Source organism: Sinohyriopsis cumingii, chromosome 13, assembly GCF_028554795.1.
Source record: "Sinohyriopsis cumingii isolate HCF-2022 chromosome 13, ASM2855479v2, whole genome shotgun sequence".
NCBI classification, from domain to species: Eukaryota; Metazoa; Mollusca; class Bivalvia; order Unionida; family Unionidae; genus Sinohyriopsis; species Sinohyriopsis cumingii.
Window position 1 is genome coordinate 71,949,056 of NC_142973.1, and position 20,071 is coordinate 71,969,126.

The window sequence follows — 20,071 nt, forward strand, 5'->3', positions numbered from 1 at the left end:
TTACTCCAAATAGAAACAGTAAGATCCCAAATTAAACAATAATGCTGATGATATGCATGAAATTGTTCACAGATTTAATGAGTACTTCATTAATGTAACAAATGTGAATTTCAATCTCGGATACTAATTTAAAAAATAACAAGTCACAGCATCTTATTATTTCTAAGATTCCTGAAAATGAACAATTCACTATTCCATTTGTCATGTACAGATGTAGTAAGTGAACTGAAAAAGTTAAATTTAAAAAATGGCTGGATTGGACCAAATAGGTTCATTCTTCTTAAACAAATGTGCTGATATTATTGCTTCGTCTCTTACCTATATAATTAATCAAAGCATTGCTAAAGGAATCTTCCCATCTCAACTGAAGGCTACTTACATTCTACAAGTTTATAAAAATGGTTCAAAATCAAGTTCAGATAATCACATACCAATATCTGTTCTGCCAACCATATCTTAACTGTTTGAAAGACAAGTTTCCAAACACCTATGGTTATCTTTCTAAATACCATTTAATTCACTGATCCCAGTCTGGATATAAATGAAACTAATCTCATCAGTCTGTGGTAAAAAACACTGATTGATGAATGGTTGCTTACAATGGACAATTGAGACTTGGTTGAAACCATATAGGCCTTTGACTTAATTGACAATAATATATAATACAATAATATCCTTGCATGGACACTTGAAAAGTACAAATGTTCTAATTTATCACTCCCATGGCTCAAATCATACCTATCCAACAGAAGCCAGCAAGTTGTTATTGATTACATTAAAATAACACTGATTTTCATCAACAAAGGAGTTCCACAGGGATCTATTTTAGGTCCTGTATTATTCATACCATTTATAAATGACTTGCCCTTGTATGTTCAACATCAAAAACTGATCTCTATACTGATGTTATTACTTTCCATTGGTCTGATTCCAAATTTAGAACTTTGAAGAAGCAACTAAGATTTATATCAAGTTGAATATTGGTGCTGACTGAATAATTAATTAGTCTTAAATTCTTGATTGCAAGGATGGTTGATACCTCCTTAAATTGATGGTTTAATACTTTCCTCAAAACAGATTTTGCTCACAACGTAGACAGTTTCTGTGGCTTGGCCAGTTTTAAATCTGGCTAACTATACATAAACTCAGTAATCTCTCAAAGGTCTGTCCTTGGGATATTTCTTTCCACAAAAAAAGTATGGTCTGCTGCAGGGTACTGTACATCTGCCGTGGTGAATCCATGTCTAATCTTGGCCATATACTTAGGTGATTTACCAGTTGTATGCTCTTAATTCTCGTTGAGAATTTTCTGTAGACCTAGCCTGGCATTAAGGGATACAATTCCTGAACACCAAATTGACTAGCTACATGATACATCAACAGGCCTGCAAGAGCTGAACTCTACTATGCCTTGCTTTCTTCAGATTTTGATTTTAAAATATGTAAATAGATATTATATACCTAAGTGTGAAATATAGAGACTTATTGGAAAATTTTCATTCTTTTTTTCATTCCTATATTTGCACATATGAAAAATTATATCCTTTTTTTTCACATGTGAAAATATAAGATTTCCCATCATTCCATTCAAAGCTTGATTGTATGTGCCTACAAAAGTTGTATCTGCAACAACAAAAATGAGTATTTTGTGAGCTAGAACAAAAAAATTGAAACTGCCTTACATTTCAGACATGAAAATCTTTGAATTAATTTAACTTGAGCCATTTGCATATCTATACAGTTATTTCCCCTTACTTCCTTGACAATGAATAGCCCACTCTGACGCATTGCTGAATCAGACTTGCACTTTTTTCAGATAGGATCAAGTTTACTAAATGACAAAAATGTAATTTACTGTGACAGATCAGGTCAAGCCAATCCCACCGCTTTCTTAAGCCACGTATATTTTTATGCCTGAAAGTGAGATGAGTTTACTAAAAGGGTGTCGGTGAATGTTGTGTGCTGAAGAATGAGTTTAATCTAAACTTCAGTTCTGGAGAATGTTTGATATATGATAAAAAGAAAATTTTCTTTTCGTATGTTAATACTGGATATATTTCATTTTGTGATACCAAAAGCTATATACGTGTAGTTGAGCATTTGGTTTTGCCACTTGTTAAAATATCATGTTTTTGGACCACACAATGAAATATATCTAGTATTAATACAGGCAATGAAAATATCTCCTTATTTTTAATGAGATTTTTCATTCACTTTTTTAACAAGAATTGAAAAAAATACATTTTGAATAAGGACTATTTTTATCTCATTACAAAAGCTAATTTTCAGCCACTTCCAACATTGATTCTAGTTACTTTTCATCTAACTTTTTTTCAGGATTTGAGTTTTGATCTCATCGAGATCCCAGCCTTCCTCATAATGGGTGTAATAGGTCAGTAATTGACATTTTGTTTTCCATGCACACTTTATTTATTTAAATATTAATGTATTGCACAGTTAATAAAGTAATAGTACTAGTTAATAGTAATGACAACACTTGCTTTACATCTTGGCCAACATTACATTTTTGAACTCGCTGTTATGAGCAAAACTTAAATAGTGTGACAGTAGATTTGGTTGCACAGTTTATAGGTAGATCTGATTATGCAATGGTTGCAGAATGACTGGGTTGTACACTGTGTGCAGGTCTATATGGTTGTACACTGTGTGTAGGTCTATATGGTTGTACACTGTGTGCAGTTGTGTGTATATGACAACAAAAAAAGATGTGCAGATAATCTAATCAAGCAGAAGACTGTAAACAGACAAAACTTTTGTATATGCAATGCGTTCCAAAATCCTAACATCCCTTGAAGGTTTTCATTTTTCTTTGCTCCCATTATGAGAAAACAAATCAGTTGGTATATAGAAATCACCTTGTCAGTTCTCTTTTCTTCGATTATAACTTTTTTACTACTGCACCAATTGCTGTGACTAACACTTTCAAGGACTTATTGCAACCTAATACAATGATTTAATTATTCCAGTATCTTCTAAACTATTGCCACTAAACATACACTCAAGGTGCATCTAAGAAGGGCCATGATGTCAAGCACCAAAACTGGGTCACTGCAACCTATTTTATAGTTTGATTAAAATTTAAACACGGTATTTCCTTCCCAGTTGGGCTGTTACACCTCATTATTAAACCTATTGACATCAAAGACTTTGTGAATTTTGGATGAGCATGTCTCATGCACCAAACTATTACTGGGGCCTACTTTTCAGAATTCCTTAAAATTGGTAAACATTTTGTCCAGGCTTTAATTTCAATACTATTTCACCTTTTGCTACAAAACTTAAAGTAAAGGTTCATAAGGTAGACATGTGTCTTACTCCATGCAGAGCTTGGTCACTGTTCCTTGCTTTCCAGAATTATTCAAAATAACAGGGTTATTATGACCAAATTTCCAGGATTTATTGAAAACAGGTTTAAAAATCATATTGCTGATCTTATTCCTTTGCAATTTCACATTGTAGCCAAACTGATCAATGCGTTTCAAAATAACATGGATGTTTTGCAAATTCATACTGGTTGACTTTTCAGGATTTAACACTTTTAAAAAACTGTGTCATCCACCTTATCTGAATTGCAAAGTTGATGCTACAACTACTGCTGCTACTACTACTACTTCTTCTACTACTGCTACTATTACTAATACTATTACTACTACTACTACTACAGTTCACATAAGCCTTAGTGTACATGCTTGGATGAGCAAGTTTTGTGCACCAAAGCTGTGTTACTGCAACCTATTTTTCATGATTGTATAAGTATTGATTGCATGTACGTTGTGCTTGAACTTCAATTCTAAATACATTCCATACCAAACTTAAACTAAGAGTGTATCATAAAAGTATTTTTTACATCACAACCAGGACATGTGACCTTTTCTTTAGCACCTTGAATCATACTTAAAGATGATGTCTGCTCTAATTTCAACATCTTTTTAAACCTATAGCCACCTAATGTGCATTGTAGATGCATCTGGACATAAGGCTCAGTTACACATAAATACACAGCTGCTGTGGCCTACTTTCTATGGTTGAAAGAATACCAATGAATATTCTACACCATACCACAGAAGCAGAGGATATAGATGTATATCAGGGCCAGACATTTTTTAAGTGTTGAACCGGATATTACATACAGTACCTGTATCTTAAATACTATCACTTTATGTTACCTTTTTTGGTGTCTGACCTCATGTCATAAAAGCTATATACCACAGTGTAACATATCAGTGAACAACACCACAATTATAGCAACATCATAGTGTTCAGTTACACTGTGACATAACATTGAGCAGTTTCATAGTGTGTCCATGTTACACTGAAACCTGCAATTGAACAGTGTCATATAGCAACATCATAGTGTAATATTATATTGAGACCTACCATTTAGTAGCATCACCTAGCAATATCAAAGTGTACATATTAGATTGAAACTAACTAATTGAATAGTATCACATTGCAGCATCATGTCCATGCAAAGTATGTGTTATATGATATAAAGAATCTCAGAAAATTATGTTCAATTGAAATTTATGAAAATTAATTGAATAAAATATGCCACTCATTGCAAAAAGCTTGTAACATCAAAATACTGTACTGAAAGACACTCGTAATAATTAATGCTGTTTGAGTTATTTGATGAATGTCGGATCATATGAATCTCTATGTAACTATCACTACATAAATATTGGTATTGGTGGTCTTGATGGTGATTGTGGTGGTGGTAGAATGTAATGGTAGTAGTAGTATTAGTAGTAGTAACAGTGGTACTGATGCTAGTACTAGAAGTAACAGTAGTGGTGGTGGTAGTAGTAGTAGCAGCAGTGGTAGTGGTGGTAATAGTAATAGCAGTAGTCATAGTAACATAATTTTCTTCTCACATAGTATCTGTTGTTCAGCTTGTATAAAGGCCATTATTACTGACATGCCATTGATGAGACAACTTGTATAAAGGCCACTATTATTGATATGCCATTGATGAGACAGCTTGCATAAAGGCCACTATTATTGATATGCCATTGATGAGACAGTTTGTATAAAGTCCACTATTATTGACATGCCATTGATGAGACAGCTTGTATAAAGTCCACTATTATTGACATGCCATTGATGAGACAGCTTGTATAAAGGCCACTATTATTGACATGCCATTGATGATTCAGCTTGTATGAAGTCCACTATTATTGATATGCCATTGATGAGACAGCTTGTATAAAGGCCACTATTATTGACATGCCATTGATGATTCAGCTTGTATGAAGTCCACTATTATTGATATGCATTGATGATTCTGCTCATGTAAAGTCCACTATTATTGATATGCCATTGATGAGACAGCTTGTATAACGGCCACTATTATTGACATGCCATTGACGAGACAGTTTGTATAAAGTCCACTATTATTGATATGCCATTGATGAGACAGCTTGTATAAAGACCACTATTATTGATATGCCATTGATGATTCAGCTTGTATAAAGGCCACTATTATTGACACACCATCAATGAGACAGCTTGTATAAAGATCACTATTACTGACATGTCAATGATGAGACTGCTTGTACAAATACTGCTATTACTGACATGGTATTTATGAGACATCTTTTATTAGGACCTCTATTATTGACGTGGTATCTAAGAGACAACTTGTACGAAGACTGCTATTATTGACATGGTATCTATGAGACTGTAGCTTGTACAAATATATTACTGACATGGTATTTATGAGACAGGTTTTATTAAGACCTCTATTATTGACATGGTATCTATGAGACTGTAGCTTGTACAAATATATTATTGACATGGTATTTATGAGACAGGTTTTATTAAGACCTCTATTATTGACATGGTATCTATCAGACAGCTTGTACAAGGACCACTATTATTGACATGGTATTTATGAGACAGGTTTTATTAAGACCTCTATTATTGACATGGTATCTATCAGACAGCTTGTACAAGGACCGCTATTATTGACATGTTATCTACGGAACTGCTATTATTGACATAGTCATATATGTTTTTGTAAACTTTTTTGCAGCTGGTTTAATTGGTGCTGCTTTTGTTGTGCTCAGCTACAAGCTGACTGTATTCAGGAAAAAGTAAGTAGGTCATTTTTATTGTCAGAGACCACAGTTTCATGTTATATAATAATAATAATAATAATAATAACAGTAATAATAATAATAATAATTTGAAAAAAACGAAATTCACTTGGTTAACAAACTTATCTTGTAGAAGGTTTTCTACAGTTACAAGTGTATGACGTACACATCTACAGTTGAGGTGTCTTAAAATGTCAAAGCTATTAAAAACTAGAAAATTTATATAATACTACTTTAAAACATATACAAAGTATTTTAGATAAGTACATTATATGGCATTCATATAAAAAATACACATATTTTTAAAAATGTGCAGTAATTTAGAAAATACAAGATTATATTTGATTGTACAAATATCCAATTCACATGACATTTTAGGTAAATTAATACTAAGCCATTCAAGAGAGATCCAAAATTTTAAAACGGTCTGACTTTACTTCTCACACCTGAATTTGATAGGTGTTGATATATCAGGGAAATCTGCAATAAATGTACAACTTGACTTCTCAAATCATTAGATGCAACTTTTAAAATAATGGAAGCACCTTGAACCAGAAGTCCATGCTTCCTCCATGATAAAAATAAAATGGTTTTTATTTTATGGTAAACATACTTTTTTTATTGAACCACCAAGGCATATATACAGTTACTTTTTCCCAGAGTATTCTGGTGCAAAATATTGTTCCATTTTTGTGTATCATAGTGGTTGACTTATCTTGTAAAGCCATTAACTTTTGGCATTAGTCTAAAACATCGATATTAGATGTAAGCTTCCGAAAGATTACAAGCAAAAACAGTAAAATATTTGTTTTATTGTAATATATCGGTTTTAAAATTTATAATAAAGAAATTCATTAAAATTAAAGTGAAAAGTTTCATGAATCTCAAAATACACATTTGACAAAAAATATTGGAAATGCTAATAATAAGTGAGACATTGACAGATTGTTGTAGCTGTAAATGATTTTTCAGTATGAAAATGTCTATCACCACATAATAAAATATTCACTTAATCTTCCTAATTTAACCCTTTACCTAATGATATCTGTTGCTGTGTTGGCTGTGCCAAAACCACTATGTGCTATAAATAGAACACATTACCTAAATGACTCCTTGTGAATAGGTCTGCCTTTTGTATATGCTAAGTACAAACTAAATTACCTGACCGCTCCAGTGGCCTAGTGGTTAGAGCATCCACCTCAGATGCGGGAGATTGTGGGTTTGATCCCCGGCCAAGTGTCATACCAAAGACTTACAAAAATGGTACTAACAGCTGCCTCACTTGGCGCTCAGCATTAAGAGGTTAGTGTTAGGACTGGTCGGCCTGGTGTCAGGATAATGTGACTGGGTGGGACATCATGTTACATGTTTGCGGTATGATGCCTCAGTGCTAGACATCACTTTGAACTGCCACACTGCATACATCGTAGCGATATGACTGAAAAAATGTTAAAGCTATGTTAAAAATCCAAATCATACACACACACACACTCAAAATATCTATTCATGTGATCTAATGGAAATTAACTTAATTCTTTTAAGAACCCCTCTGACTCCTGGACCACCCAATGAGAAATGATCCCAAAGCTGTTAACAGGTTTTATTATTAGAAACATAACATCTATTTATAGATCCTATGTAACCTACATTCACAATATATGAAAATAGAATTTTATACCCAAGTAATTTTTTTTTAGCTATCTAATATTTTGACTAGAGATCATCATTATAAATTATCATCATGAATAAAAACTAATGTAGATACAGTCAAGAACAAAATGTTACAAAAGCTATCTATCTAGATAACACCATAACAGCTATAAAACCCCTAAAATGTCACAGAGGTCTACATAGCGTTATATACTCTCTAACACCCTTAAATGTTACAGAAGTCTCTAAATAAGCATAAAAAGATGACAAGAACATTTGAGCTAAAGAACAATGAAAATTTGACCAAAATATGTCAGATAGTTTTGAAGTAAAATTACTTTTATAAGAAAAACTGTGATTAAATATATATGAATATCATTTACATACATGAGAAACAATTTATAATGTTACAACACATGGGCTCTAAATTGATTTTAATAGATTTATAAACACATTATTTGATGTGAGAAGAAATTAAATTGGTTATATATTGCTGTGAAACTGAAATACAGTTTCAAATATAAAAATTTGAGTTTCTTGGGAAGATGAAGAAATAAATCTCCTATTTTGGATATGTCTATCGTAAACACAACATTTTAAAGGTGTTTAATGAATATGACAAGATTTAAAGCACTTTTACTTTTGACCAATTTAACCAAAAGCCAGTTAAAAACAAATTAAAACAATGACCCATGAAGAACGCTCAAATAAGGGACAAACATTTGTGTTTATTTAAATCTTGTTAATTTCATCTTAAAACATGAAGCATAGATATAGACTTTTAGTGGCAGAAAAGAACTTATAGCCAATCAATACTTGAATGCTGCAAAATAAAATAGCACTCCGAGCCAATCAAAACTTGAATGCTGCAAAATAAAGTAACACTCCTAGCCAATCAAAACGTGAATGCTGCAAAATAAAGTAACACTCCTAGCCAATCAAAACTTGAATGCTGCAAAATAAAATAACACTCCTAGCCAATCAAAACTTGAATGCTGCAAAATAAAATAACACTCCTAGCCAATCAAAACTTGAATGCTCCAAAATAGAATAACACTTCTCGTCTAATCAAAATTTGATTGCTACAAAAATATAAACTATTTTTATCGCAACTTTTTCTGTCAGTTATAGATTAACAACACGTTCTGTCCTTCAAAAGCTTTTAACTAACAGAGAAATATATAAAATTAAAATGAAGTTTGTTGGATATAATGTTTTTAGCTAAAAGAGAAATATTTCTTCTGAATAAATTCAATAAATTTTGTTGTATTGCATATCATGCAATACCAATCATGCCTTATATGGCAGGAGAGAAACATTTACCTCACAGGTGATTCATACCTGCTGCCATGAGAGGTCTGCTGATGTAAAGGTTTACAGCTTTTACATCCCAGAATAAAATAAATTGGCACATTTTATACACAGTAGTTGAAGTTTGCATGCTCCCATTTTGATCCTTAATCAGTTGTTAAAATTGTAAGTTCAATAAAATGTTTCTTATATGTAGTGATGATTTTCACTGCCCTTCTCACTTTTTATTTACTTGTTTTCACTCATGCTGAATCTCACAAGGTTTGGTCAGCATATATTATCTGGTTGAGGCATTTCATTACTTGATTGGGGTTTCTAATCTGGTTGAGGCAGGCTGAGTACTGATTGGGGTTTCTAACCTGTTGAGGCATTTCAGTACTGATTGGGGTTTCTAATCTGGTTGAAGCATTTAAGTACTGATTGGGGTTTCTAATCTGGTTGAGGCAGGCTGAGTACTGATTGGGGTTTCTAATCAGGTTGAGGCATTTCAGTATTGATTGGGGTTTCTATTCTGGTTGAGGCATTTCAGTACTGATTGGAGTTTCTAATCTGGTTGAGGCAGGCTGAGTACTGATTGGGGTTTCTAACCTGGTTGAGGCATTTCAGTACTGATTGGGGTTTCTAATCTGGTTAAGGCATTTCAGTACTGATTGGGGTTTCTAATCTGGTTGAGGCAGGCTGAGTACTGATTGGGGTTTCTAACCTGGTTGAGGCATTTCAGTACTGATTGGGGTTTCTAATCTGGTTGAGGCATTTAAGTACTGATTATGGGGTTTCTAATCTGGTTAAGGCATTTCAGTACTGATTGGGGTTTCTAATCTGGTTGAGGCAGGCTGAGTACTGTTTGGGGTTTCTAACCTGGTTGAGGCATTTCAGTGGTGATTGGGGTTTCTAATCTGGTTGAGGCATTTAAGTACTGATTATGGGGTTTCTAATCTGGTTAAGGCATTTCAGTACTGATTGGGGTTTCTAATCTGGTTGAGGCAGGCTGAGTACTGATTGGGGTTTCTAACCTGGTTGAGGCATTTCAGTACTGATTGGGGTTTCTAATCTGGTTGAGGCATTTCAGTACTGATTGTTGTTTCTAATCTGTACAAGTCCCTGGTTGAAATAATAAATACTGAAAAGTGTTCTATTGCTTTGCAATGTAGAAAAATAAAGTATAATACACTTTATATAGTTACATACTATTAACCATGGATTATAAATTAAAAACTGGTTTTAGAACCAAGAGACATTGCTCATTTATACAAAATCTATTAAACTACATATGCAAAACAAAAAAATATAGCTTGTTAATTTTGTTTGTAAAATGTCAGTGAAATGTTGGCAAAATAAAAGAATTGTAGATTAGAAGCTCTCACTATTTTCAGACTCCATATTTTATTTTTAGCAGCTCACATAGATGAGATTCCTTGATGGTATTTTCAAACTTCCTGAATTATGGTAAACTATACCATATGTAACTTACTGAATTATAGTCAGTGGACTACATGTTCTGTCATTTCATGAATTATGGTACAGTGTACCACTTGTTTTGTCTTCCTGAATTAAAGTACAGTGTATAAAAGTCATTTTTCTTGTCCAGTTTGATTAAACTTTTAATACTGACTAGTATAATCAAAATCTGAATTTGAGAATGAGTGCCATGCATATTAATATGTTTCTGTATCTGATTGGCTGAGCTTGTTAATTCTCTGAAGGCCATATTTCCGGTTGTGCAGCTGATTGGCTGAGCTTGTTAATTCTCTGAAGGCCTTATTTCTGGTCCATGTACCTGATTGGCTGAGCTTGTTATTTCTGGTCCATATACCTGAATGTTTGAGCTTGTTAATTCTCTGAAGGCCATATTTCTGGTCCATGTATCTGACTGCCTGAGCTTGTTAATTCTCCAAAGGCCATATTTCTGGTCCATGTATCTGATTGACTGAGCTTGTTAATGCTCTGAAGGCCATATTTCTGGTCCATGTATCTGATTGGCTGAGCTTGTTATGCTCTGATGGCCATATTTCTGGTCCATGTATATGATTGGCTGAGCTTGTTAAAACTCTGAAGGTCATATTTCTGGTCCAGTCTGGATCAGCTCTGGAATATGGTCACATATTGACAAGATCCCCAAAGACTATGATCATGAGCAAGATTCAGACATGTTAATGAATGATATTCATGCATTTGATTGACTAAGCTAGTTAGCATTATGGAGAGGCCATATTTCTGATCTGATCTTAATAAATATTATAATATAATATCATCAAGATCCTGACAGAGTTGGATAATAAGCAAAATCCATGCATACTAATGAGGTGATTTGCATATGTTCAGCTTAGTTTGTTGAGACTCCAATGACAGTGCTTTGGATAATGTTTTGATTAAAGCTGTTCAACAATATGATTTTAATAATCATCAAGATACTGAACGAGTTTGACTATACATAAGATATACACATATTTATAAGGTAATGTTTTTGTGTGGCTGAGTTGTCCAAACTGTACACTGAATTTAGATGGATTTGATTAAACTGAGTAATTAAGTTTATATTATCATGGTTGTAGGTTGTGTAACATGGATCATCTGCCCATACTAATCAGGTGATCTTGCATTTGATTGGTTGAGCTTGTTTCTTCTCAGAAGTCTATATTTCTCAAATAATTTTCATAAAATTTGGTAAACAGGTTTATATCACCAAGATGATTTGTGATCTAGATCTCTGCATAATTATTAAGCCTTTCTATTTAAAAATATAAAAAAATTCAGAACATAGTAAAATAATTGAAATCAACATAAGACGGTTATGTTACAATACTTCAGAATTGTGCTTAGTGAAATGGTTAATCATTAAGTTATTAACGCCAGGTGAGTGACATATCAAGCTCACTTGGGTCTCTACTAACATTAGAGACAAGACAATAGAGTTGTCATTGCCTGGATCTAAACTTTGTTTTTTATATGTGCAGATATTTCAGTAGAAAGTGGGTGAAGATTCTTGAGGCAGGAGTAGTGGCTTGCTGTTCAGGACTTGTGGGATTTCTCTTTTTGTATCTTAATGATGACTGTACAGACAAACAGCCATACAGCAGCAGTGCCATAGTTGCCAAGGTCAGTAAAGCTATTCTCAAACAGTTAAACCATTACATAAACTTTATTTATTAAATGATGTAATAAGTATGGCATAACATGGTTGGTATAAGATTTTTAGTTTCTGTCCATGAAATATTGCATATGAAGTAGTGTTAGGTTACAGTGTGACATAATATGTAAGGATATAACCTGGATTGAATTTCTGGATATTAATACTGTTTTCAAAGATCTTAAAAAGTTTAGTCATGTGATAAATAGAGTCTGTAATAAAGTTCATTTTAAATTAAGATATGAAACAAGATGAATGATTTTATATTCTGGAATGAATATATTTACCTGCTACAACCTTTAGCAGTTTATGAAACTAAAAATAGATATCTCTCTGTAGCAAAATAAAGTTTTTAGACTCTTAAATGTTCATCCTTTTCCTGACATTATTCTTCTGATGAAGACCTTGTGGAATGGTCAAAAGCTGAGAATAAATTTTTGTTCCAAATAAAATGAAATATAAAGAATGTGTAAATATGTTGACTTGAAATACTACTGTTTTATGGCTGCTTGCAGAAGGGTATCTTGATTGGTCCAGTCCTGTCTGTTCATCTGTTTGTATCTATGTATGTCTATCCATTGGACCTTCCATCAGTCTAGGAAGGCTTGTTAACACGATCATGAATAGGATTTTTTTCTAGATCATTTCAGTGCAAACCCTGTGAGCCAGAAAATGCAAAACTCAAATGACATAAGCTGATAGAACATAGTAAGAAAAGCTTCTGTTAGATTTAGATGGCCTGATATGATTTTAATTCTTGAATAATTTTGGGATTTGTCTAATATATGTTTTTGTCAGCTTTTGGATTTGGAGTTTTCAGTGCAAATGTTGTTTACATTGTAATCCATCCTTTGGAGTTTAAGACTGCATTGCAAACTTGTTCATAAAGTACTGCAAAAACTGCATGACTAGGGGAATGAAATTTATAGGTATGTCTCTTGATATGTCGATTGGTGGATTAGAGTTTCTGGACATTGACTTTTATGGCTGCAGCAGGGTATGTATGTGTTTTGCGAATCATGTCATGATGGATTTTGTTTTCTTCTATGAACATATTTAATGGATTCTGGATTAACTTTTTCTGTATTATTTCTGTGCATTTTCTTTTTGTATTAAGTTAATGCATTTCATCATTATGTGATTATGATGAGTTGCCAAAATGTATAAAATGATTTCTTTGAATATATCATAATTTAAAATGAGCTAAAATACATGGCACACTTTTACAAACAAAAATCATAAAACTGCAACTTTGAGGATGGACCCTTTAGTGAGGATGGATGCTTTGTATTTTTCACTAAAGTTTTATGCCAGATGAATTTATTGTGTGGCTCATCATCCATTATTTATTAGTTATCCAGCATGCATCTATCAACAATTGCTTTTTGTAATAATAGATACTATATTCCAGAAAGATCTGACTTTGTATACAGACTAATGTCATGAAGATAAGGCAGTTACCATTTTTGTACTCTCTAACCAGTGAAGTCCAACTGCAGATGACTTGGAGCCTGCACTAGCAGATTAGGGTCTGCACTGTTTTAGTTGGCACTCTGCAGTCAGATCTGAGCCTGTGCACCTTCAGTTAAACTTGACTTATAAGCAAGTGTATATGGTATGCATGTTAGTGACTAAATCTGGTGGCTAAATGACTTAGCGTGTTACTACAGTTAGTCATTAGACTTTAATTGATTTTATGACCTGTGTCATCAAGATCTCAGGCAAGCATATTAATAATAATGACTGGTTAATGTTGTGGCCACCATGGAATCTGTATTTCTTTGTAGATTTGTGCAACACTTTTGTGTATTATGGCATGTATTATTAAGATCTTGGACAGGTTCACTTGTAAGCAATATGTACAAGCTTTATAAGGAGGTAACTTGTAAGCAGTATGTACAAGTTTTATAAGGAGGTAACTTGTAAGCAATATGTACAAGCTTTATAAGGAGGTTCACTTGTAAGCAACATGTACAAGCTTTATAAGGAGGTAACTTGTAAGCAATATGTACAAGTTTTATAAGGAGGTTCATTTGTAAGCAATATGTACAAGCTTTATAAGGAGGTAACTTGTAAGCAATATGTACAAGCTTTATAAGGAGGTTCACTTGAAAGCAATATGTACAAGCTTTATAAGGAGGTTCACTTGTAAGCAATATGTACAAGTTTTATAAGGAGGTTCAGTTGTAAGCAATATGTACAAGCTTTATAAGGAGGTTCACTTGTAAGCAATATGTACAAGCTTTATAAAGAGGTTCACTTGTAAGCAATATGTACAAGCTTTATAAGGAGGTTCACTTGTAAGCAATATGTACAAGTTTTATAAGGAGGTTCAGTTGTAAGCAGTATGTACAAGTTTTATAAGGAGGTTCACTTGTAAGCAATATGTACAAGTTTTATAAGGTGGTCACTTGTAAGCAATATGTACAAGTTTTATAAGGAGGTTCACTTGTAAGCAATATGTACAAGTTTTATAAGGTCACTTGTAAGCAATATGTACAAGTTTTATAAGGAGGTTCACTTGGAAGCAATATGTACAAGTTTTATAAGGAGGTTCACTTGGAAGCAATATGTACAAGTTTTATAAGGAGGTTCACTTGTAAGCAATATGTACAAGTTTTATAAGGAGGTCACTTGTAAGCAATATGTACAAGTTTTATAAGGAGGTTCACTTGTAAGCAATATGTACAAGTTTTATAAGGAGGTTCAGCGTCTGAATTTTGTGCCTGCTTTTTCTCAAAACTACTTCATAGAATTTTAGATGCCTTTTTTTCAGATGTACTGTGAGGGAGATAAACACCATGCCATGTCCACCATGTTTCTAGCATCACCTGAAGCTTGCTTAAAGGGTCTCCTACATGATCCATTTGGTAAGGATTTAAATTAATATTGTATTTTCTCTTGCTGGCTAATTCATCACTTGGTAAAAAAATCTAATGCATTGGTAAGCATATAGCATATCTTACTGGCTTTGAAAATGTTTCTATTTCAAAGTACCCTTCTGTATTGAAATTACAGTGAGCAAACTGGGGTACCTGGGGTAAAGTTGGTACCTATGAGTCATTAAGCACTGGAGAAGAATTTGTACAAGTGTGTGCTGAAGTTATACAAAGTAAATTTGTGATAATAACATGGAAGTACAGGTCTTATGGAAAAGTTGTCAGTGATAGTTTAGGTGCAGAAACAAATTATTGCTTGGTAACCTGAAAGGGAAAGAAGTATATGCAACAGTGAAGGTATTGTTTGGTTTGTTTTCTCAATTTCTTAAAGATATGGTTGTTTTTGTGGAGAAGTTGATTGCTTTTGGGAGTCACATGAGGCATCAGTCATGACAGGGTAAGAACTTGGTTCAGCAGTAAGAACTAAAGCAGATGATCCCTCACTGTATTGCTATTCATTGTATGGCACAAAGACCTAACTGCTGAAAATGTAACTTACCTAAAAGGAATAATTCAAGAGAGAGATAATTGGGTGGGAAAAAGCATTTACACTTTGATCGGTACATTGGTTCCCAGTATTAGCCATGCTGAAAAATTTGGAAGAAGATAATATTTACACCTGTGGCACTATATGCAGCAATTGTGAAAGTCTTTCACCATTTCTTAAAAAATTAAAGATCTAGTGTTGTGTCATTTTCTAGGAAGACCTGTAGACACCATTGTAGGCACAGCCAGAGAATAGAAGATGCAGAAGATAAGTTGTCTTACGGCTTTGGAATGGCCTGCATACAATTTTGGAATGACCTATGTACAGCTTTGAAATGGCCTGCATACAATTTTGGAATGACCTATGTACAGCTTTGGAATGACCTATGTACAGCTTTGGAATGACCTATGTACAGCTCTGGAATGGCCTGCATACAATTTTGGAATGACCTATGTACAGCTTTGGAATGACCTATGTACAGCTCTGGAATGGCCTGCATACAATTTTGGAATGACCTATGTACAGCTTTGGAATGGCCTGCATACAATTTTGGAATGACCTATGTACAGCTTTGGAATGGCCTGCATACAGTTTTGGAATGACCTATGTACAGCTTTGGAATGGCCTGCATACAATTTTGGAATGACCTATGTACAGCTTTGGAATGGCCTGCATACAATTTTGGAATGACCTATGTACAGCTTTGGAAAGGCCTGCATACAATTTTGGAATGACCTATGTACAGCTCTGGAATGGCCTGCATACAATTTTGGAATGACCTCTGTACATATTTGGAATGGCATGCATACAATTTTGGAATGACCTGTGTACAGATTTGGAATGGCCTGCATAAAGTTTTGGAATGACCTGTTTACAGCTTTGGAATAGCCTGTTTTCAACAATGGAATGACTTGTATACAGCCAGAGATCACATGGCAGTGTAAGGGGTCTTACACATTGATTCTGTTATAGCTACAAACCAATGAGCACGTACCATTCAAAGCGCAACTGCTCATGCATTGTAACCAGTGCATTCCAGTCAATTGATAGAATCTAGTTTGCTTGTGCAGTTCAGTTTATTTGGTTGTTCAGTCCAATGGATAAAGCTGAAGCCATTCTAATCACAATAGAGAGACTTTCTCATTCACATCCTTTACCTCAAACAATAAATATTAGCAACACCAACATTAAATTCACAGTCAGTACGAAACCTAGTTGTTACTCTTGACAGTACTCTCATATTGCACCAACATGTCATCAACACATGCAAGGCTGCATATCTTGATCTGTGACACATCAGCTCCATTCACAAATATCTTCCAGATGAATCGCCACTAATACACTTGTGTGTTCATTAGTACTTTCAAGACTGGACTATTGTAACTCAGTTCTTTCTGGTTTGTCTCAATATCTACTCCAAAACCTTCAAAACATTCAAAACACAGCTGCTCAGATCATCCTTAGAGTACCATGATCAGAGCACACCTCTCTGTGCTGTTTCACTGATGGACTCCATACATACCTTTCTGACCTCACCCATGTGTACACACCAGCAAGGTACTTACATTCCTCTTCTGACAATCGTATATTCATTATTCCCAATATGAAAACAAAGTCATATTGACAATGTTCTTTTGCATACCAGCTGGGCCCACAACGTGGAATGAATTGCCCACTGAACTTAGACACAAAGACATAGTGATCTCATTAAGAGTGCTCTAAAACTCAATTATTTTGACTGCAAGAACAAACTTAAAGACCTAATAATATTTCCTACCTTAAATATTTTCAGCATGTTTTATGTTTTCTAATTTCATGGTGTTTTCTAATTTCAGGGTGTTTGTTTTTTGTAATCATTTCATTATGTGTTTTTTTATGTTTTAGTTGTTGTCTAATGTCATAAAGTGCTTAGAGCTTCTAAAGATTAGGCGCTATATAAAGTCCTCATTATTATTATTATGTTTCCTGCTAGTTTCTACATACAGAGCATCATGTCCAATTTGCTCTGTCCAACAGAACATAACCAGTTTAGCACATTTTGACCAGAACAATAAAACACATGTATGTTTACATGCTGTACATAACAGCTAGTTCATAGCTGAACTGGTGGTAGCAACATTACCAACTTGTTTTCAAGGACATTCAAATCTTTCACTAGAGGGCTGCTATAAAACTCTGACCTCTTTACACACCTGGTCACCTTTACAACTGGCCAAATAGTTGGTTCTAATAATGTTTGGTTTAGTACAGCTCCAATGTCTTTAAACCATCCAAGCATGGACATTAAAATGTGAGATGGGTTGACATTCCTTTAGAAACAGATTTACACCTATGTAAAAACCAATGGCTTTGTGACATCTATGCCACAGTGTAATCCTTGTGTCCTTAGGTGTTGAGATTAAGAATTTAGGTAACACATTTTGTACTTTTCAGGTACATTTCAGCCTGGAAGTTTAGCTGCATTTGCTGTCATTTATTTCTTCCTTGCTGTGTGGGCATATGGTCTGAGTGTCTCAGCTGGGATTTTCATTCCATCCCTGATTATAGGTGCTGCATGGGGCCGACTTTTTGGATTAGGAGTTCTTTATCTCTATCCTGGTAATCCGGAATATGTAAGTATGCTTAAGGAGTCACAGCATTGTAACTAGGGCATATCTTGCCTGTGGATAGTGAGGCATTGGTATAACATTTCCCCTGGAGGCATCATCTTAGAAATTTCATGTTAAAAGATTTGGAAGTTTCATATGAGTTCTTGTATTCAAAAAAAATTTGTAGTATATAGTGTCATATTATAACATGCCTCAAATTTGTATTTTAGATATGGAGGCTTCATGTCTTGCCCACCAATAAAGACATTTGCGTTATCGGAAGTAAACAGCTGTTTTGTCATAGTGCTTATGTTTCTTGTCTTACCTGCTGCAGATTAAGCAGATGGCTATGACATCATGATACAAAGGTTTCATGTCTTACCACTTGAAGCAGACAGATGCGCTTTATAATACTTGGATTTGTTGTCTTGTCAATTGTGTCATCATTGTGCTATCCTGTCTTGACTGACGTGTTATGAGAATGTTACGACAATTTATTTAACTTTTCAATTACATACACAAAAAATAGAGAATGCTAACATGAAGTTTTCATCCTTATGCTAAGGACTTCATCAGCAGACTGATGTGATCTCTACTGACTGTCAACATCACTCGATGGAATGGTGAGTGATGTTGACAGACTGTCCCAGATATGTGGCAGGTTGTAACAGTCCCCAGCCCATTTCTGCATTGGTTTGTGTGCTGGGACAATCTGTTAACAGATAAATGATGATAAAACCGAAGCTGTCCTGATTACCACACAATGATTTTCTCATTCACATCCTTTACCTCAAACAATAAGTATCAGCAGTGCCAACATTAAATTCAAACAGCCAGTACAAAACCTTGGTGTCACTCTTGACAGTCCTTTCCTCACACCAACATATCATGAACATATGCAAGGCTTCCAATCTGGAACTGAGCTCCATTTGCAGTTTTCTTTCAACTACAAGATTTAATTAGTACTTATAAGACTATTGTTATTCATCGTTGTCTAGTTAGTTTTAGTATATATAATGAAACTTCAAAAAGTTCAAAACACAACTGCTCAAAATGTCCTTAGAGTACAACTTAGAACTCGGAGCATGCCTCCCCCTTGCTTTGTAACCTACCCAGGCTTCTCATTTGATCCAGAATAAAATTCAATCTCTGTTCAATATTCTACAGGTCATTGACTGACTCCAGTCCATTATACCTATCTTACATCACCCATGCATACACCCCATATTGAAACTTGTGCTCCTTTTCCAGCACATGTATTGTTATTGTTCCCACTGTTACAATGAAGTCATATGGACATTCTTTTTGTACCAGGGTTCAGCTATGTTGAACAAATTTCCTATATATCTTAGACACAAGGATACTATAATCTCATTTAAGAGTGCTTTAAAAACTCACCTGTTTTGACTACAAGAACAGACTTAATAATGTATACATGTACTTCCTTAATTATTGTCATAATGTTTTTGTTTTGTAATTTCATGGTCTTTATTTATGTAATCTTGTCATTGTATATGTTTTTATATGTTATCTAATACTGTAAAGCACTTAGAGCTTCTAAAGATTAAGTTTTATAACAAGTCCACATTAATATTATTAATAATATTATTAATATTATTATTATTATTATTATTATTGTTAATATTAAAAGACAATGCTTGAAGGTAAGCCCATCGAAAACTAACAGTCAGATGAATGATAACTCTAACATAATACCAGAGTAATGCCATATTTCTCCTATGATAAGCCCCTGTTTGAATTTAAGCCCTGTTATGTATATCTATGTTATGTGCATTATATTCATAATAACAATTGTTGCTAGGGCCATGTAGTTAATGACATTTTTAATG

The 20,071-nt window shown here is 34.0% G+C and overlaps 1 pseudogene across 1 annotated transcript in view; it reads left to right on the top strand.

Moving 5' to 3' along the window:
- The window catches only part of LOC149785823 (H(+)/Cl(-) exchange transporter 7-like), a 121,510-nt pseudogene that overhangs the window by 72,438 nt on the left and 29,001 nt on the right, over positions 1-20,071 (top strand). Inside the window, exons 12-16 of the transcript XR_016413460.1 lie at positions 2,338-2,392; positions 6,056-6,116; positions 12,035-12,176; positions 14,984-15,077; positions 18,067-18,245. The product of XR_016413460.1 is annotated as a H(+)/Cl(-) exchange transporter 7-like (transcript). The remainder of the gene's footprint in view (positions 1-2,337; positions 2,393-6,055; positions 6,117-12,034; positions 12,177-14,983; positions 15,078-18,066; positions 18,246-20,071) is intronic.